The 22,246-nt window shown below is 36.3% G+C and overlaps 1 protein-coding gene across 2 annotated transcripts in view; it reads left to right on the forward strand.

Moving 5' to 3' along the window:
- Positions 1 to 22,246, forward strand: part of LOC128892957 (uncharacterized) — a 628,453-nt gene that overhangs the window by 170,115 nt on the left and 436,092 nt on the right. The window contains exon 2 of one of the 2 annotated variants that reach the window (XM_054153642.1): positions 14,221 to 14,279. The exons of the other annotated variant lie outside the window; for it this stretch is intronic. The gene's annotated coding sequence lies outside the window, so the exon portion shown is untranslated. The remainder of the gene's footprint in view (positions 1 to 14,220; positions 14,280 to 22,246) is intronic. 2 annotated transcript variants of the gene reach the window in all.

Consider the following 22,246-nt stretch of genomic DNA (forward strand, 5'->3'; position numbering starts at 1 on the left):
AATAAATTCCAATTGAAATAATTGAAATAAATATTTAAAGAAAATTAAGAATCTATTAATGAAAACCACTTATGTATTTTTATATACTTTGTATTGCATTAGGTGATGTATTTCATCAATTATTTATTTAATATCTTGGCAATAATGATAGAAGCAATTCTATGAAGCAATTCAACTTTCTTCTCATTAATGCATCCATTATGTGTTCTTAAAATTGTTTTTATAAATCTTGACATTTCAGAAATTAATTTCTTCATTGTTTCCAAAGTAATATTATTCATTTCATTTTGTAATATCTCGTCGTAAATGTTTTTCAGGTATTGGACATTTTTTCTGTCTAAATTAAAACACTAATAGTGTGCAATTTAATATTATGAAATGTTACTAACTATAAATACACATTCGAAGTAGAATTTAGCAACAAAAGATTCTATAGTAATAATTTACGGTGTATATTAATTATTCATTGAATGTGGTAATTGTCCACACATTTATGAACCGGTGTGTACATAGATAAACCTGGAAGTCCTCATTAATAAACTGATTCTTCCCCGGATCTTTGATTCTCCAAGTAATTAGTAAGGTATATTTCTCGTTAACTGATACCCTTTGAAATAAAATTTTCCAAGGTAGCAGAATTTATATGGCCACTTCGCAAACCTTGATTTACTCAAGGTCTTAAGAACTTAGGCAATTAAGAAAATAATCAGAGTCTGAAACTGCTTTGAATCAAAGTCTCAGAGGTAGTCCAGAGCCTGCAAATTGCCAGGACAATTAATAGCTATATCCTCTTTATCCCTTTCGAGTGAGGGGCACTAATTGAACTGATAAATGAACAATTAATCAACGTTGAAAAGGAACCAGAAAGAAAATCGACATCCTTCGCGTGGCTAGCAAACGAAGGGAAGGATTAATCCACGCAAAACAAGAAACGACGCCACGTATGTGTGCGTGTGGGTGGAAGGTATGAATTTACAAGCAACGGGACAATTACGTACTGCTCGCTTTAAAGAACTACCCAAAAAGGAGTGAAAAGAACGAAAATAAACGAAACGGGCATTGAAGAAATCTCAGTAAAAACGTTTATGGTAATAGAGTGCAGGGAAATTTGCCTATTACACGAAGAAGTGGAAATTTCTACTTCGCATAATGCGAGTAGGTACTGGGGATTATTATTGAATACAATTGGATTTCTTAGTGATGTCAGTGAAAGGTATGCTTCGGGTGGAAATTAACGTGAGAGGCTTGCAGATGTTGAGAAATAAAAACAGATAAGTGGTTTGTATACAGACTTTTTGTTTAATGTCTCTATTCCTTGTTTCTTTACTTCTTGAAAAATGGAGGAGTATTACGATAGAATCAGTAGTAAGTATGCAAAGAAATACAAATGATAATAATTTTAATGTAAATGTAAATATGAAATTTAAATGAAGTGGATGTTGTGGATTTTTTGGAACTTTCAGTAATGATTGTTTCTGCAGTGTCGTCGCTATTTTGGCTTAAATACACGTGTAAAATTTATTTGTGTTCATATTTATTACAGAAAATTTATTTGGTAACATCAAACCTATCATGTCATTTACATAAATTTCTTCCATAGAGATACAGGGTACGAATATATGGGACTGATTATATACAGGATGTCCAAGAATTAGTATAAGAACCGGAACTGGGGAGGGGGGTAGCTGAGTCGATTCTGAACCACAATTTCCTTTGCAAAAATTTCGTACGGTGCTTCGTTTTTGAATTATTAACGAAAAATTACCGACCAATCACAGCGCTCCTCGAGCACTGCGATTGGTCCGTGGTTTTTCGTTAATAATTAAAAACGAAGCACCATCCGACATTTTTACAAAGGAAATTCTTGTCCAGAATTGCCTCAGCTACCCCCTACCCCAATTCCGGTTCCTACACTAATCCTAGGACACTATGCATACATATCGTGAGTCACATACAATTTTATATCGAAACAAATTATATTTTATCATCAAATATCCAACAAACGACCCTGTAAGTTTCATAAAAATCCCTACAATTAATCATTTTTAAAATAATCTCCCAAAAATGCCTCCTTTGTAGAAAATTCCAAATGTGTGGTAATTTCGGAGAGCTCCAGAAAAGAAGGAAGTGAAGGTGTCTCGAAAAACAGTCAAGAGGGTCGTCTTCGTCTCGTTTGGATCATTACACGGGAACATCAAAAGCAGCTGTCGAAATTGTTCGGAACGAAAGTGGGTTGTGAGTTGGACGGTCAAAAAAAAAAGTAGGGGAGGGGGTGGACATGCCACGCGCTATCCTCCCAGGACGATCGATGCGAGCCACTGAAAGAGGGAAAATGCACGGGAATCAAGACGCATAGCACAGCTGAGTCTGCACACCGGCTGGTGGGCCAGGCTGTCGCTCGTTAGCATTACATCAGCTGTGATCCGATTGATTCCAACGCGGGAAACGGTATTAAAAGTCATTTCGAATATTTCGCGTGGCAATGAGGAATTGCGTATCGATGAAATTCTTTACCTTCCGTTAAATTCTTCAGCTTTCTGTAGCGTTTCGATATTAAATACGAACTTAATATTTCATTGACGAATTTTACCCTCCGAATTTGCCTAATTTCGTTGAAAATTTCATTTCTCACGTGGCGTTTCGAAATTTGAATAATATTACGATTTAAAAATATATTGCACTTCTGTATGATTAAATTTGGTATCGCAGAAAAATGTTTCGAAGGAGTGGACTTTTCTACTTTGTTATTAGACTTTTACTGCGTTACCAGTTAGATTTGTTTAATTTACTGAAAAATTAGCTTCTGACGTGAAAGGTGGTATTACACGAAAATGTTTGGACGTTGGGTTGGACTTTATTACTGTGTCGTTGAATTTTGTCCGCTCCCTGAATCCGTACAATTCGGTACAAATTTTATTTCAGGATTGAAATTTCGAAATTCGAATAATTTCACTGCGACCTTAAACATGACTCTGTAATATTTACATAACGAAAATTATTATTGGCATAAAACGTTTACATATTGGGGTGGTGGACCTCGTAATGTTACCATCGAATTTTTTTAACTTTGAAATTTGTTCAATTCGGTAAAAATTTAATTTTCAGCTTAAAGTGTCGAAATTTGCATAATTTTACTCGAGTTTTAAATGGGAAATCTATGATATCGAGGAACAAGAAATAAATATTTAAAAATGCAAGGTAATTAGAAATTGCGAATGTCGTAATTATAGAATAAATTCGTTAAAATGACAAAGCTATTTTTAAATACACACGCGTATATGTTTGTCAACTGGTGCCGAGTTAATTAATTGGACAACAATCAATCACATCTGGCATTGTTCGTTTTTAATTAAAAATGAAAATCAAATAGCATCGTTTTTACCTCAAATATCATTTTCTCTAACAGATCACTGTGAATTACCGAACGTTAGAGAATATACAATTTTTTATATAAGAATATGTTTTTTTTCAATATATTATTATTTTAAACGTTAAGGTGCATAGATTAGGGACGCTAAGCTTTCTGGTGGATTTTGTAGGAAATAAACACACATCGGTTTATAATAACTATTTAATATAATAATGGGAATACATAATTTGATATTTCCAACATCGTTCCACCACTCCCAAAAATCTGAAAAAATTATATATTAATAATCATAACAAAACACTAACAGTGTAAAAATATAAACGTGGTTATTTCATAATTTCTATCAAAAGGAATTATTTTTAAACTTCTCGAATTTTTTAAAAATCCATTTTACAGTGAAAAATTCTGAAAAAATTTACAACCATGTACGCTATAAAGTAGAATATCTGTAATTTTTTTCAAAACTTTTAATGCAGTATAATAAAAGATATACAGCTTAAACTATAAATTGCATTTTGCTCTGTAACTACCCTTCCAGTAAGAGTACGGGGTTGAAACTTGGCACAAATAGTTTCTTTTTAACACTCTATTAAGAGATATGTTCATTGATCAATTTGGCTCAACCCTTTACCCTTTGATGTAGGAGTTTTTGCGTTTTGGTTCACAGATGGCGCTGTAATGGACAAAAATCAAAATGAGCAAAAAATCGTTGAAAATTGTGGGCAGCTCGAGAAATACACATGAAATGAAACAAACAAATGTAGACTCAGTTGACATTTTCAAAAATGCCATTCAACAATACCACAATTGACCCACTTGTTTTGATCTGATGCATAGTTCTCGAGATATTTCAATTATCTTCAGATAAAACGACCACCCTGTATAAACACTTTCACCCTTGCCTAATCTAAATATCTTCCTCCACGTAAACCGTACCCATGTAAAACGCCACGTAACACCTCGAATCTTTCGTTATGAGCATAAAAATCACCACAAGTGTGGTGATATCATCCTCTTCACGGGCGAATTTTTTAAGCATCCAGGTTTGAAGCACTGGCAGGATCTTTTTAGAAGGAAACAGTGACCGCGGTGATACCGATGCTCATCATTGCAAGGGAAGGCGTAGTTTAGGCGACTGGTAAGGAGAGAGGCGAGGATAAAGGGTGGGTTATGCGGCAGAAAACGACACGCTATCAAGCGCGAACACTCGAGTGTCTAGCGGCAGCCATGGCGGGCTGTGTAGCGGCAGAAGATACAGTGCATCATCAACAGATAAGCTGCTTAGCTCCGGTCTTATACGAGTGTTGCCGGGATCTCTGGGTCCCCTTGTCTCATTCTTCTTTCTTCTCTCCCTTTATTTCTCCACGACTTCCTTTACCTCCGCGCCTTTATCTCTTGGGACGGTCCATCGTCGGCGCGGAATATTGTGGCCCGGCGATATACCGCGTTAAATAAGCGCCAGCCGACCCCGATTCCTTAAATCGGGACGGAATCAAGCGGTAATGTCCGCATTAAGACGGCTGTATCGTCGTCGATTGGTTGAAACGTGGACGACGGCTTCGAATGCACCGGCCAGGCTGCTTTTTTCCGCTTCGACGTTCGCGTAAATGGCTTTTTATTGCGCTAATGCGCTTCTAATGTGCTACGGCGATAAGCAGATGTAAAAATTCGCGTGCGCGATATCGGAAAGGGGTTGATATCGATCTTGCATTTAGCGGATACCACGTTCCCGCGCACTCGGGATTCTACGTTACGTTCCGTCGACGCAGGTGTACGGTTCTGGTTTGTATTTGGTGTTTCAGGTATAATATTCGTTAAGATGGGTAGGGTTTGTTTGAACAAAATAAGTATTCAGGTCAGGGGTGGCTAATCCGCGAGATTTATCACACTTTTACAAAATATATTTATTTTATAATGGGCAAGGTAGTGAAAATCAATGTATTAAAAAGTACATTAATTTTGCATCCATGTATTCGTAAATTAGTTGTCAAAAATATGAGAAAAAATTACCTTTGATTTCAAAATAATATTGCGTACTAGAAAAATGCCAAGGATCGTGATCGTGCCACGTCGATTACGTGTCGAAAAAGGCTGAAGAGCTGAAGAGCAAAAAAATGTCTATAATGACTCTAAATCTAATATGGGGATTCATAATTTTATATGCGACCCGCGGAGCTGCATTTAGGTGTTAGGAAATGTGATATGGGGTAGTATACTCCATCTTGGCAAGAATTGTAGGTATTTCAAAGCATTTTATCGGTGGGAGTAGTGAAAACTGTTGATATTGTATAATACTCTGTTGATAAGAGTAGTAAAATACTGTCGGTATTGCAGGGCATTCTGTCAGTATGACTCTAGTACATTAAAGTATTTTCTACTGAGTGTTCCACAACGTACAGTAGTGTGCAAAAGTCTTAGTCCCCTAACGATACATTACATCTTTTATATTTTTACTCCTCAAGAAAGAGTACATATTTTGATTTAGCTAATATATTTTGTTTCAGCAATATTATTGTACGGTGTACTATCTGAATTAGATGAAAATAGTATGAATTCAAAGGAGAACTTAATATTTGGAATGTTTTGCCATTCGGTTCGTAATATCTCAAACAGTTCATCTTGTTTTTTTAAATAATAATATAATAAAATAATAAATAATAATAATATTTAAATCAAGAGGTGACCAGCCATAACTTTTAATGTTTCACCTTCCTTTAAATCTTTTAAATAATTTTTTACAATTTTATTCTATGTACATATCGTATACTAATATATATATAACTCAATAACAAATATATTTATTTCATTACCATCAATTTATTTAAGCGTAATGCGAGCTTTACACGGTTCCCCGAGACTTTTGCACAATAGTACCATACATTCTCTTGTTAATTAAATATTTTTACCTACAATTAGAATGTCCTAGACCAACACAAATTACTAACGACTTTGATGTGACAATATTCGTCTCTACGAGTAGAAAACTGTGTCGCAGAACCTATATTTTAATCACAAGTCATCGAGAGATCGAAGAATATTGGATTAGCTCGAAACGATTAAACTTTCATGTAAAAGGTCCTTTGTAAAGTTCCGTGCTGGGAGTTGTTGAATGCAATCCGAAAAGGGTATAAAAGTTTCCCATTACATCCTGACGAGCTTAACTTTTAAATAGAAAGGATGTAGGAATAATTGCCCGCTAGCAATGTTCATGTCGAACAATGTTGAAATACTGACATAAAGTTCCTTGGAAATACGGTAGAGTACATTCATATTCGAATAAAATAATTCTACCAAGAATGTAAAAGTGCTAAAAAATAATAAGTGTTTAAATAATGATATTCCAATAATAATGCTGATCTAATAATATCGAAGTTTGCATAAAACTCGTTTATTTAATTTCAATATTAAATTAGCTTCTGTTCTAAAACAATTAGATAGTGATATTAGAGAACTAATATTCCAATAATAATAATCCCAGACATGTTCAATAATATAATAGATATTATAGATAGATCATTTATATCTTGCAATTTTTACATAAGGAAAAACTTTTGGTTACATCATTTACAAATCATAAAAGAAAAGAAAAAAAAACATTTAACCTACAATAATTATACTGCTATAATAATATTCAAATACTGAAATATACCTATATTCAACATGAAGTAACTCGATTAGTTTCCGCCCTAAAATAATTCGTCAAACGAGAACCAATTACGGCACACTTGATCTTCGAAACACACGCTTCACCCCCAATACTTGCAAATCGATACTGCTTAAACGCTTCGATAACACACGCCAGAGGGATCTGCGTCGAACAGAGCGTGCTTGCACGTGATTTCTGATCCACCATAACCGTCGTGTCACGGACTGTCACTGTAACAGGAACTATTATCACACAGACATCCTGTTGACCGACCGCCCCTGCAAGTATTCGCTCGTATACGGATCCCCGTTCGCCGAAGCCCGTCGATTGCCCGTGACAACTGTCACGTCAAAATATTTCCCTCGGAAATGGCTGACAGTTCGCCCGCGATGATGCGAACACGTCGCGCACCCTTAACGACGCGTTTCGGGTGCAGAAGCCCGCGGCATAAAAAAATATATATACCGCGCGAACTTGACCAGCACAATGGCGGTAATTTTCAATGTGAAGAAACGCGGGGAACGGTTACTTCCGATTCGCCAATTTTTCGCGCAGTGTCATCCATTTTATTTAAGCTAGTTGTTCCGTGGATTCACTCGATGGAGGATTTTAACACTTCGTGCACTGGTGGTCTATTTATAGGGTTTTTAAGTCCAGGATCTATTTGCAGGAATTAATTGTGGTGCTGATAGTTTATCTACAATGTTCAATTTGAGATAACAGATAAATATTTTGATATGCACAGTGTATAATATGGAAAATTTAATGTTAGACTAGAATAATATATAAAAATTCCATTTTTAAGTTGAGAATTGTTTCTTAATAGACGAGTAATTCAAGTGTTAAAATAACAAAATTTTTATATCGTTTTTTATCAAATAGAGGTGGTCAATTTAAATCGAAAGAGAAGCTCACATGATTCATATGGAGCATTCCATGCCAAACATTTTTTTAAAAATTTAAAAAATTTTTGTTTTTATTCTTTTAATTTTTTGGTATTTTGTAGTACCCCTCAAAAGAGGCTTCCTGGTTAATTTTTAGATTTTTTTTATCACTGGATTAAAAAATATGATATCGAATTTTCAAAAAAACCTCTCTTTTTTGTTTTTTTGCTCATAACTTTCTTAATAATGGCCGAAATTCAATTGCTTTTTTCTCAAAATTTTCGTTTTTAGATGGCCTTTACAGAAGAAAATACAAAAGAAATATTTAAAGTGTTTTTAACCGAGATTTTTGAATTTTAAGTATTCAATCGTGTTTTGAAAACTGTGTGCATCCTTCGATTTTCTGGAAGGTTTTCTATTTTAAACTTCTACCTATCCTGCAACTTTTAAACCTGGTTCGGTAGTGGGCCTTCCATAATTACTATTTTTTTTGATTTTTAAGAATATAGAAATTTTGTTTTCGCTATAAATTATTATCAGTACCAATTTTTGACACTGTATACGTTTTTTCTGTAAAGGCCATCTAAAAACGAAAATTTTGAAAAAAGAACAATTGAATTTCGACCATTATTAAGAAAGTTATGAGGATAAAACCAAAAGAAAGAGCGGTTTTTTTCGACAATTTAATATTTTTTGAACTAGCGATAAAAAAAATCTCAAAATCTTCCGGGAGGCCTCCTTTGAGAGATACTAGAAAATACCAAAATATTAAGAAGATCAAGTATACAGTATATGTGAATTAATGTTAGTCTGCATTAAAAAAAATTCTTTTTAAAATATATTATAGTATAGGAAATCCTTTTTTCTAAGTTCAAAACTGTCTGTAAATACACTAGTAAATAAATAATCTTGATATCGTTTTTCATCAAATTGATGTGATCAATTTAAATTGAAATTGGCTCACATGGTTCTTGCTGAATCAAAGAGTAACCAAGCGAAATTTCACAAAGAGCAATCAAGCAACGTTTTGTTAATATCCTCCATTGAATAAATTTCTGAAGCGACAGTCTTCGTTTATCTTAGATTTCCTTAAAACCAGAAGTTTTAGTCGTCTAAATTATTAAATGTCTCTAATGAAACTGTCGTCGTATGCAAAGGGTTGAAGTAAAATACGGAAGAATCGCATTAATGCTCAGAATTTCTTTACGCACCTAATACATTTAATTTAATAGAAAGTATCGTGTGATGAAACAAATTCTAGCGAAAGCATCTCAGCACGTTTCGAAAATTATTTATTTTTCGACATCACATGTCAGGATGAAACAATGGGGGCAAAATTGTTGCACACGCGGGAGAGAATCGCTCGCAACCGTTGTCTACGATCTGCAATTACAGAGGAAGCAATCGCACTTGCGGAGGAAAAAGCGTTGAGTGACAGACGTTTAATGGTCACGAAGATCCCCGCGAGAATTGATCTGTCCGTAGCAACTGTTTTGAGGATTCCCCGCGTGCATCCACATCTGAATAAAATAAAAGTAAGACGAATACGGGCGATTCTGTTCAGAAAAAAAACCTCGAGGAATCCTTGTGCTTCTATAAGAACCCCCCAAACTGAAATTCTAGTGTGGATTGCGACCGGGGGACGGAATCTCGGTCCTTTATAACGATCCTCTTTAAACTTGAGAGCTCGCGGGGTGGTGTCTATCTGGAGAAAAACCTTCTTCGAGAAAGTCTAAGTCGACTAAAATGTAAAGAAAGTATTGAGATCTAGGAAAAAAGCAGAATCTTCTTTGAGAGATTCTCGGGGGTACTTTCGAATTATTTCAGAAAAAGAGATATTGAGGCAGGTGCAGACTCTGCTGAAAATTAATTCATGATATTTTATTTGGTAAAAGAGGTCCTTAAGGAACAAAGAAAATAGGTAAGATAATATTAGATTGTCCCAGAAGTTTCTTTCGTTTTATTAGTAAGTAATAGAAACACTTGTGGTGTGAGTTACATTACTGATTGTGAGTTGTACACCATCCATTTTGTTCTATTACCTTCCTCCATCTCTCTACAAGCAGCATAATGACACATTCCCACAAATTTTGTGGTATGCTAGCAGAATCTTGTTCCAAGTGCATTTGTACTTCATTAATTGGACTAAACATTTTCCCACCAAGAGAATTTTTTAATATAACGAATAAATAATAATCACATGGGACAATGTCTTGAAAATAAGAAAGAACATGCCGCAAAATATAGACAATTTCTTTCTAACGACTACGAAATAGCGTAGACGATTCTTCAATGTTAATGAATGAATATTATGGTAATTTAATCGATATAATAATCTATATAAAACAGATTACAATGCCCTCATAAAATAAAGAAACGAAATACTAGAACCCTAAAGCTATCTATTCCCACAATAAACCCCAGTACTCTGAATCAGTGATGGGCAAACCCCAGGTTTCCAATGAGTCTGAAGTTTGCCGATCATTTGTCTCGTTTCCTCTTTCGAACATTTTCCAGAGAAAGAAAACGAGACAAACACATCGGAAAACTTCAGACTTATCCGAAGCCTAGGGTCTTGCCCATCTCTGCTCTCAATATTCGACAACCGCACATATAAGAATCCGAGATACATCAAACACCTGCGAGAAAAAAGGCCAAGCGACGATCCCTCTGGCGGTAACCCCCGGAACTATCAACCGAGTCGCGAAATTTCGGACCCAACTACAGTTCCCACACATCGCCCGGTTATACGGTGGCATGAAATTGCCCGAGGAAGCACCCTGGGGATCTTGTTGCATCGGATACGTCCGATATTCGCAGGAAGCAGTCTGCGCAAACACGACATAGACGTCGTGTGCATCATCGCGCCCGTATACATAAACATTCACGCTCGCGAAAGGAAGCTGAGTCGCTCGATTCTCCTTCCACGTTCCGAAGCTACGTGGTAAGGCATCGGTGAAAAGGGGTCGAAGAAGGGTGCGCAGGCTGAGGACTACTCTGTTTGCTAATTACTCGGCGTCGGCACATTTGCATCCACGTTCGCGCCAGCCTCCCCGCTTGGCGGTGTTAACCTTCTCATTAAACGTAATTGTTTGCAATAATTTGATGCCACCTGTCTCTCTCCTGCCGTTACGACTAGCCAACTTCTCCTAAGTGTCTTCGCTCCGCTACCCCTTGCTCGCTGTTACACCGCCTGGCAGACTGTCTTCGACGTATCCCTGTAACCCCTCCCCTCTCCCGCTCGTACGCAGGATGCGTTCACGCGCGAGCCAGCCTTTGTCTGCGTGTGATCGTTAATAGGAGACCTAGGGTGCACTCGACCCGTGAATACGGGACACCGTGTACGTGCCACGGGAAGAGATTCTGATTGCCGTCTCTTCTGGCACAGCTAGCAGTCGTTGTCTAGCACGAGTCAACCACCGAGCGCCTTTGTTACGACGGTGACGTCCGCGGCACGAGCGCTGCGTACATGTAATAATAGCGACTTCAGTCGTACGTCCTTGGACGTGACAATTACAGACGGCTCAATTAATTGCTGGGGGAGGAAGGGATCGGGTCATAATGGAGCCGAATCGCTGAATAATGGCGATGTAATTTCCGAACACGATGTGGGGAGAAGAGGGGAGGGGGGGAAGGAGGGAGTGGAAAATTTATTCATTAACGCCGGCTGGCCAGGAAGTTCTCGGTTTTGTCGTTGTCGTTCCACGAGGCTTCTTACCAATCGTTCGCAGAACGCAATTTGCGGTGGGAACTGCAACCTGTTACTGGCGTCTGGAATGTCGGTTTGGTGGATATTTAAAGTACAAAGTCTCTTGGGTTCGGTAGAATTTGGTGTTGCTTTATACCGCAGAAGTTATGGATAAGTGGAAAGAAAATGGCCACGGTTTTGGACGGTTGGAGAGGGATTTAAAGTCCAGGGCCTCTTGAGCGCCACGCGCGGACGTTATGCGAACTATGGCGCTGTCAAGTTGAGTTGCATGTACATGTGGCGCCTCCTGGTATTAGGAATTTAGAAATGAGGTTACTTTTGCTAGAAAAAACGAGTGTATATTTTACACGATTAAAGAAAAGGGGAATATTTAAACGGAATATTTGATTGCGGCAAAAGTTTCTTAGAATATCCAAAATTGGAAAGTATATGTTTAATTGAATTACTGGATTCAACTGACAAGGAATGCTTTCGAAGTGTTCACCTCGTTATTTACTGTATGGATAGTGTTCTTGTTGACAGTCACCCTTGTCAGGGGGTAAATTATCCCTAATTATTTGACCCTTTGAAGCGTACATGTTTCCTTTTGAATATAGAAATTTAACATGGTGGATCCAATAGGGCGAAACAAAATGAAAAATTATGAAATTTGGATGTACTTCAGAGATAATTTATTTATAGTTCAGATTCAGAGATTATTTGTTACGTATACTTCAGAAATTATTTATTTTAAATGTAAAAAAAATGATCGTAGAAATAAATTCTATAAAATATTCTACTACGCACTTAATAAACGCCTAAAGTATTTTTTTGATATCGACAATTGTTTATTAGAAAATAACATTTTTCCCTAAAATGTATCATTTTTCATTATTTATTTAATTGTAATAATCATGCAAATAAGAATTTACGATTTCATTTTGATGATTCATCATTTTGTTCCGCCATATTCGATGCAAAAACGTTCTTTGTAAGTTTTAAAACACATTAGTAGCTCCAATTTATTATTTACCACAGTTATTGCTATTATAATGCAGAACAGATATAGCTGAAGCTCCAATAGTATCAAATATCGCTCCATACGTTCCTACCTCCAGGATTCTATATCTCCCAGAAGTTATAGGAACGAATTTTCCAGTTTAGCGATATTTTCTTGGCCGCTGCTACCAATATCTGCGATCATTTCTCCGTCTTCGGCATACCTCTTTTCAAACTCCGTGTGTACCATCAATGTTTGCCGTGCAAAGTGAGTACACCTTGTATCATCTCGCAACGCTAAACCAATAAGCATTCGCCACGGATAAATCCATCCCTCTAAGTTTGTTCGAATGGTTCACAACAAACTTTTCCCTATGGCGTGGCGCGCGGAAAAGTCGCCGAAACTTCAATCCGTTTTTGCAGCTTTGGCGTGGATCAAAGTGATTCTTACCGAGACGTCCTTTCAGCTTCTCTTTGGACGTCTACGAAGTAATGATCCTAAATTCGTACGATGCAACATCTCCAGAATGGTTAAACTCGACTTTCAGTAACAGAAATGCTGACTCCTGAATCATTTTTCGTCAACGTTCCAAAGAATATTCACTGAAATTGGTATTAGAATATATTGTAATTATTATACATATTTTAATAGATATTCTTGAGCTAGTTTACAGATTCATATAACAATTTGTTAATTAAACCTCATTAAAACGTCATTAAACGTCAGGAAAAAATCGAAAAAAATTAAAAAATTCATATAAAAAAAACCTGTCCATTGAACAATTTTTCATTGCGATTTTAGAGTTTAGCAGGCCAAAATACATACGGCAAAAATGGTTATACATAATAACTAGTAACATTTAGAGCGCAAGTTAAATATAATTAGTGTAGAATAAATTCGATGAAACATCATTATGATAACCAGTTCCTATACTCAGCTAAAACTGTTTAACAGCTGAAACTCGTATTCTCGGTATCACTTGACGTCCTGTACTGCCGCAGCTAGCCTCGAGTTGGTTAACTGTAACTATTACCTCCGCTGGCTGTGTATTGGCTGACTTTAACTACTTATACTACAGACAAATAGTGTGCACGTTATAATGGAAGCATCAACACGTTCCAAATTAGTATGATCCCACGGGAAACTAGATACTAAACTATTATCTCGACTGAGAGAACGTGCACTTCTCTATTGACATTGATTTGTTCCCATGACTGAACTTTATTTTTAAGACACTACTAGATACATGGCCCTATTCTACTAAAACAATGGTAATTTCGCGTGATAAAAAGTTACGGTATACTACCATAATTTTTTCTGAACTTTAAACTCCATCGTTTCATTGTTTGAATATTATTATCGTCCAACTTGGATTCGGAGATAAAACGATAACAATTTTAGTAGCTCAATTTTTCCTTCTTTAAAGTAGAAATTGTTGAATAATAAGCGGACTGTGAATTGGACAGATCATTTTTCTTAACGATGATATTTAAATTATTCAATTCAATATTTAAGTTATTCGAAATTCCAACCACAGAAAAATAATACGTGAACTTTCTAAATTATTATTTTAGAATGTATTTGTAATAATTAGAACTTAACATTAAATTACAATTTGTTTATGTGTTACAGGTATGTTGACGTAGTGAATACTTCTCAAGCATCCTTCAACGAAGCCACAAAGGTCAAAGGTAAGAATACACTTAACCTTTCATGTGCAATGTTATTTTCATTAGCGCAGTCTGCAAACTGGGTCATTTACGTCCATCCCAAGTTCCTTATATTTTTAGGCTTTGAACGACTGCACTAAAAAATGTGAGCTTCCTTCTCAAAGCCTCGGTAGCGTTATTCGATATTTCTAAAAATAACAGACTTCAAAGTAAATAATTTTGTACAACTTTAAAATTAATATTTACTGTAAAAAAATGCAAGAGAATGAAAAACATAGATTGCGCGCGATATATAAATTAAATGCACCGAATAAAATGAATAATTTCGGACAGTTATTCGGAATAATCGAAGTTTACAACCGAAGTAATTGAATATCGTGTTTTCATATTTCTTTAGGCTCTTCTTTCGTTTATTTAATTCTCATTCAACGCAATCACAATACCGTGCATCCGTGTTTGTTTTTCGACCGCCTCGATGGAAATGGAAGTATTGAAATTCACTGAATGAATAACATTCATCGAGATGTAAATTATTGCGAAAATATGATTATCGCTTTTCCAGTCATGAAGCACGTAACTTCCAGAATAAATAGCTAGTAGAGTGATAACAATATGATTATATTGCGTATATTGTTCAAACTCACATAAATATCTTGCAATAATTTGGTGTTAAGTCTTTTCATCTATGGATGTTATTCATAAAAATAATTTAGAAATATAATTCGTCCATTTCATAAATGCCCTTGACGTTTAAATAATTTCGACCAATTATCTCGTTATCGTTGGGGAAATAATACAAAATTGAATAAAACAATATGCAAACTTAAATATCATCTAAGAAAATTAATGTGAAATTTAATGTATGCGTCTAGAATTATATTCTACGCGAGCGGAAGAGGTAACAGTCCAGTAACATTTGCTTGCCAGCAGTAGTATCCTGAAATTCTCCTAATAATATAAACTACCTCATATTCTCTCCAGAGGAAATATAAAACATTCAACATGTTCTCTCAAGTAATATTTCAACGCTACCTCGGTGATATTCCAACGAAGTTCTCTAATTAAAAATTAAGTATGCTAAGAATACTTGTTGTGAAATATGAATATCATCTCGGTAAAGTTAACGAAAAAGCCGAGTATGTTAAGGTTTCATGCCTTTCGTTTACCATTGGAATATTTATTGATAAGGCTCAATAATATAGAGAGTTCAATTGGTAACGAGGAGCACTTTGAAAATAATGTAGAGCACTCGATGGCTAAGGCAGTATGCAGTGAGGATAATGCAGATTACTGGACGGTAATCCAGAGCGCTCTGAAAGTAATGTAGAGCCCTCGACGGGTAAAGCAGTGTGCACTGAAGATAATGCAGAGTACCAATTCTGTCACTCAATTCCGATCTCTACAAAATGTATTAAATAAAGGAACATTAAACAAACAACGAATAAACGCAAGAATTCGCTGGAAACATTTTAAAATATGAAGTGTCTCGAACAAAAATGAATTTGGAACAGAGGAACGGAAGTTATTTAACACTGAACCCAACAACAAGCACACGCAAACAAGCCCAAAACATTGATTGTCAGAACTAAAACAGAAACAGTGCAAGCTCCAAAATGGATTAAACGTCGCAACCGATATTCTACGTCGAAGTAAGGCTCCCCGGTAATACACGCAGCTCGTCGTAATAAAAGCTGAAAATTCATAACATGCTCACAGTGACTGGTAATGAATCATTTCGTACGTTTTCAGGTCAGCTAGTTCGGCCTCTCTGCGAAATATTCGCGTACACAGAGATAGGACTACACCCAGGGATGAGTTCCCTTGTGTACGTTTCCGGGTAAAGCCGTGTGCGTCGCGTCATCCGTGATTATGTGCTTGCGTGAAACTCGCGCGTGCGTCCACCTGCAATATCTCTGTACATGTGTGTGTGTATAGGGGGAATGGCAACGTGGCTCGCGATAGACGCGTGAACGTTTTCCAGATCGCGATACGATCGCTTTGTTCCTGTCAGCATTATTGTGTAGTTAAAACGCTGGGTGAAATTTATTTCAAACAAATAACTAGAATTGTTAATTGAAATACAGTGACGCAGCCATGTCTGAACGCCCATTATACGAGCAGCTTAATATTCGAACAGCGGCAAATTACTTCTCTCGACGTAAATATAATATTTACTCGTTAAGAGTCCCGGGTAGGCGCGAGCTCTTAACGTAGAGAGGCATGGATGTTTTCCAGGCTGCGATACTGTTGCTTTGTTATCGTCGGCGCTATTGAAATTTGAAATTACAGTTACAGTTGAAACGCTGGACGAAATTTGTTTTAAATGAACAACTAGAATTATTAATTGAAATACAGGAGCAACTAAATATTCGAACGACAGCAGATGACTTCTGTCGACGAGAATATAATATTTATTCGTTAAGGGCTTGAGGACAAGCGCGAGTTCTTATCGTAGAGAAGCGTGAACGTTTTCTAGGTTGCAATACGGTTGCTTTGTTCTCGTCAGTGTTATTTTGCAGTTTGCTGAACAGTAAACGCTGGACGAAATTTGATTCAAACGAAGTAAAAGCATTAATTGTAATACAGTGACGTCTCCTGTTCCTAAAGTATCGTTATACGAGTAACTGAACATTCGAATGGCACCAGATGACTTTCCTATTAACTATTCGTTAACACTAAACCTACTACGATCAGTCATACGACTGTTTTTCATCTTTTGCGTAAAGTTCTTATATATAATACAAAAATGATATTCGATTGTTTCACGCCTTATTGAATTTAGAATCGCATGAAATTGAAAAATGTGTCTTTAAGACCGGTCGTTTAATCGATCACAGTAGAAATAGACACAAAGAAAGGTTTGGTGATAAGAACTCGAGAATAGGAGCTTAACATGAAGGAGTCGTGAGCTCATAACGAATGAGTACTGCATCCACAACGTAGGAATCTACCTCTTTCTTCTAAGGCCTTGTCGAGGTGAAGCGACTTACGCGCGACTCGAGATGCGCAACTGTGAAGTGGTACAGGTCCATATATTCCGTCTACATGTAATCGCGCGATAGTCGTACAACAGTCGCACGTAAGTCGCGTGACAGTGGCGTGTAGCACGCCGGAATATGGAGTCGCGCGACTCGGGTGCGACTCGAGATACTAGAGAAGTAGTCACTGCGTCCAGCAGTCGCGCGACAGTTGTGTAGTGAGAAGAGGTTGTTAAATAATATTTGGTCACGTGACAGCTTCGTCCAATTCCATTCCGAATACTGACCAAATGCCACCTGTTTCGAGTCTTATACTCAAGTTGTGTGTAAGTCGCCTCTTTTGGACGCACCCTAATCAGCTACTTGCTTTAGTATTCTGCCTGTTCGATTAACATAAAATACTGCTCTCTAAGGACGCGCTGAAGTAGGAAAAAAGGAGACATCAGCGTTTTGCATAGAGTTTATTTCAGACTATTCGCCGAGCACGTTTGCAGCTGTTGTCCAGTGAACTGATGATGAGTTGGAAAAGCAGGCACAGCGAAGACAAAGGACAGGTGATTTGAAAGTGGAAAAGCGGGTTAACAACCGGGGCAAAGGAAAGGGACACTGAAGTGAAAAGTTACAGTAGGATCGAAACAATATAGGTTAATGACCGGATTAGCTGGGAGATTAGGAGGGAGATGGGTCGAAGACCTCGGGTGGTAAAAACATTGGTCATCTGAACGACGGCATGCTTGAATTAAATAGTGAGGTAACGTAAAAGCTGGATTGCCGGAGAACTAGCTGATGCTGGTAGACGAAGACGTTAATGGCTTCGTGATACAGTAAAACCACGATTTTGGAATTAACGGGCGGAATTATACGGTCTAATGTCGGTACAATCCCGAATTATACAGAGTTCGATTCCTCCTTATTTTACTTTAACATTAGAGTCAGGCACCTTAAGGTAGTTGTTTCGTGGATTTATTTAATGTGTGGAGGATTTTAAGAAAATTTCACTTGGTTGCTCTTTCATTAAGCATGTGACCCCATTTTGATTTAAATTGACCACCTCAACTTTATGGAAAACGATATCAAGATTATTTATTAACGGTGTATTTAGGAACAGTTTTCAACTTAAAAAAGGATTTCCTATACTATAATAACATTGTAAAAAGAATTTTTTTAATTCAGGCTAACATTAATTTACATATACTGTATACTTGATGTAACGTAAGATTCATCTGTTTTCTCAAAGCATCGTGAATATATATAAAATATATATGGCGTGTTCTACTCCAAATTGGACGGTTAAACAAATTTTTTTTTTATTTTCTTAATCTTTTGGTATTTTTTAGTACCCCTCAAAAGAGGCTATTTTGGTCAATTTTAAGACATTTTTTATCACTGGTTCAAAAAATATCGAATTGTCATAAAAATCGCTCTTTTTTTGGTTTTATGCTCATAACATTCTTAATAATGGTCGAAATTTAATGGCTTTTTTTCAAAATTTTCGTTTTTAGATGGCCTTTACAGAAAAAACGTATACAGTGTCAAAAATCAGTACTGATAATAATGTATAGCGAAAAAGAAATGTTTTTTTATTTTTAAAAATCGAAAAAAATAGTAATTATAGAAGGCCCATTACCGGAACGGGCTAAAAGTTGCAGGATGGATAGAAGTTTAAAATAGAAAATCTTCAAGAAAATCGAAGGATACACACAGTTTTAAAAACACGATTGAAAACTTATAATTAAAAAATCTCAATTAAAAACACTAAATATTTTGCTTTTGTATTTTTTTCTGTGAAGGCCGTTTGAAAATTCGATATTTTTTGAAACAGTGACAAAAAAAATCTCTTAATTTACCAGGAAGCCTTCTTGAGGGGTACTAAAAACTACAAAAAGATTAAGAAAATCAAGAACAAAAGTTTTAAACCGTCCGATTTGGTGTGGAATGCTCCATAATCATAATTATATAATATATAATTATAATAATATAACTATCATATAATCATAATTGGTTCCCGCAAGTAGATCTAGCAAAAGATGTACATGTATCTCCACATTGCAGATATAGTGCTTATTCGTTAAGACCTCACACACCTTTACGTTAAGAGTTCGGTTCTTTACGTTAGGGATACTTGAAACAAAACCAACCCCACCACCGTCCACTGTTTCTTCAGCTCGAGAAATCGTCGTCCAGCGACTGTGAACGCAATCACCCGCTGGTTGAACTTTCATTACTTCTATTTTTATTACCGATACGCTTTCTTCTGGCTCCTTTTGACGCTTCAGCCCTCTGGCCAGTTCCTTCGCGCATCGGATTGAATTCCTAGGTATAGTACATTGAACAAACATAATGATTCTCCTGACGTCCCACCCTGGGAGCGGTCGGGCTTTTGTTGGTTACACGCTGACAATGGAATCTTCTCATCTGTCAAACCGCCTGTAGACTACGGGATCCTGTTATAGCAGACCTGGGTTCGCTGCATTTTCATTGCCCTGCCAGTGATCTTTGCTTTTGCATATTTTGAAGTGAAAATCTTTTCTTAGGAAATTGTTTATTGTGGAAGTGAATGTTATGAATACTAGAAGAAAGTATATTTAACACTTTACTGACTTATTATTGAGGTAGCATAATCAGTAATTTTTTTGATTCGAAAAAAGAATGAACGAATAATTGAAATGTAGACTCTTCTATAAAAATTCTTAAATGAAATTTAAGGAACGAGAAGATCTTATAAAATTTAATTTATTTAATTTTGAGTTAGGTAATACTATTTAGTTAAGTTAGATAAATCTAATTTGGAGGAATTTCTAAAATTAATTAATCTAAATATATATATTAATCAATAATTATTGTTTATGAAGATTTTGTAGTATAAATTCTAGCTCACTAATTTTTTGCTATGCCAATCAATACTATTTAGTTAAGTTAAATAAATCTAATTTTGGGGAATTTCTAAATTTAATTAATTTTAATATATATATATTTTTCAATAATTATTGTTTATGAAGATTCTATGATATAAATTCTAGCTCACTAATTTTTTGCCATGCAAATCAATACTTTGTTATCAGTGACATAGAATTGTATCCTCTCATCATATGAACTTAGAAATATTATATAAATTATAATCTGAAAACAATCGTAGCAGATAAAATAAATATTATGAAATATTAGTCTTACGAAATTAAAAATATTATTAACCTTAATTAAATGCCAAAACTAAAGCTTGCGTTGACTCGTGGTTTCATCATTATTAGACTCATGCTACTTAAAAAGAAAATATTCCGGCAATGATTTTTTTATTATTGAACGAATTTTTAATACTTTTTTATTTTACTATTAACGAATTTACGAGTGTATCGCACTACCGCGTATCAAACTAAGTCTTACACATAGACTTTTGCTTTTTGTATTTACAATTATAACATTACCTCAGCAAACTTGATCTTATCTTACTCCATAAAGAACTCAACTCGTACCATCGCACATTTCCATCATCTGCCTATGTGTATCCAAAATGTGCATTTTCACAAACATCCTCCCCGGGTCCATCAACCCATAAACAAACTTCACCGCATTTGACGGTCTCAAAGGCCGCGTTTCACAATTATAAACATTCCAAAGACACCAAGGGAGAAATGTCTTTCAACGTCTCAAGCTAACGGGTCGAATAAAGTCGCGCACGAAACGGCATCGTGATATACGCGAAACACGTGTTTGTATCAGTTGAATGTTTATTCCGGGAAAAAAAAACACACACACACACGTCCACGCATAGGCGTGCAAAACGCGTGTGTACGTGTGTGTGTGTGGGGGGGGGGAGATATCTGTATATGTGGAGCAGCTCGCTATTCAGAGAGCAAATAAATGAAACGAGGTCGCCATGTAATATCTTCTGCTACGAGCATGCACCCTCGTGCAACGGTTTTTCATATTGCCTTCCAGTTACTTCAACACGAGGATCCGTCTTCGCGGCTGCCTGGCCGCAGATCGCGTGGTTTTATATTAATGAACGTCTTGGGATGTTTGTCGAACCGGTCCCAGCGTTTCGTATTATTCCCACGGCGATTTCAACGCGCGAACAAAAACGACTTCGAACTTAAATGATCCGCGTCGCGGCTGCGAACAATTAAAAATGGGTTAACGATGCACCCCGGCGCGAGTCGGACATTTTGTTCACGACTTTATGAATTTTCTGGAGGACGTACGCGGAAATTTGAGGCGTTTCAAAGTAAATTCTACTAAATTCTGGCCGAATGGCCACCTTTACGATTAAAAATATGGCCTCCGTTGGCCACGTTTCACACAATCTATTCTGCTCCAACAATAACCGTTATAATTGTTTGTTTTGCGGGCGCGGGGTGTAGGTTTATTGAGGGGGGCTCGATAAAAAATAAATTTGTTGATTAGGTGAAATGGATGGCGTGAGAAGTTTGTTTAAAAAATTGGGGAAAGAGTTTTCGGGATTCTGCATTAAATTTGTCGCGGAAATATTCATACCACTTGGAATCGACAATGATAAGTTAAGTTCAACAAGTATTGTCGATACATTAGACAACTCTATCGCTAAATTAGATTGTCTGGTTGGTAAGACAGAGCACATAGGTGGCAACACAGAGAGTTTAAACGATAAAATAGGTTACTCTGCCGATAAAATAGAGCTCTTATTTCTTTTTCTTTACACATATATCATATTTATCCTCAGGAATTGTAGCTATGGTTGACTGTAGCTACAATACGGGTTTAGCAATCCCGAGGTACCCGAGCTATAGGAGCCAGTATATATAGTACCAGTGTACTCTAATTGGCCCTTAACGAACGAATAAAAATGTCAGGTAATGTAAAGCAAGAATTAAATAAATGTAAAGAAGGAACAAATGCATGACTGGTACATTAGGTGTCATTTATTTATACGACTTCACTTCCTTACAAATAAAATTCACTCATTCAATCACATATATAAAAATAAAAACAGAAAACTCGTGACCACGAAAAATTCCATCATGAGATCCGCAATAA

The sequence above is a fragment of the Hylaeus anthracinus genome, unplaced genomic scaffold, assembly GCF_026225885.1.
Source record: "Hylaeus anthracinus isolate JK02 unplaced genomic scaffold, UHH_iyHylAnth1.0_haploid 2, whole genome shotgun sequence".
Taxonomy (NCBI): domain Eukaryota; kingdom Metazoa; phylum Arthropoda; class Insecta; order Hymenoptera; family Colletidae; genus Hylaeus; species Hylaeus anthracinus.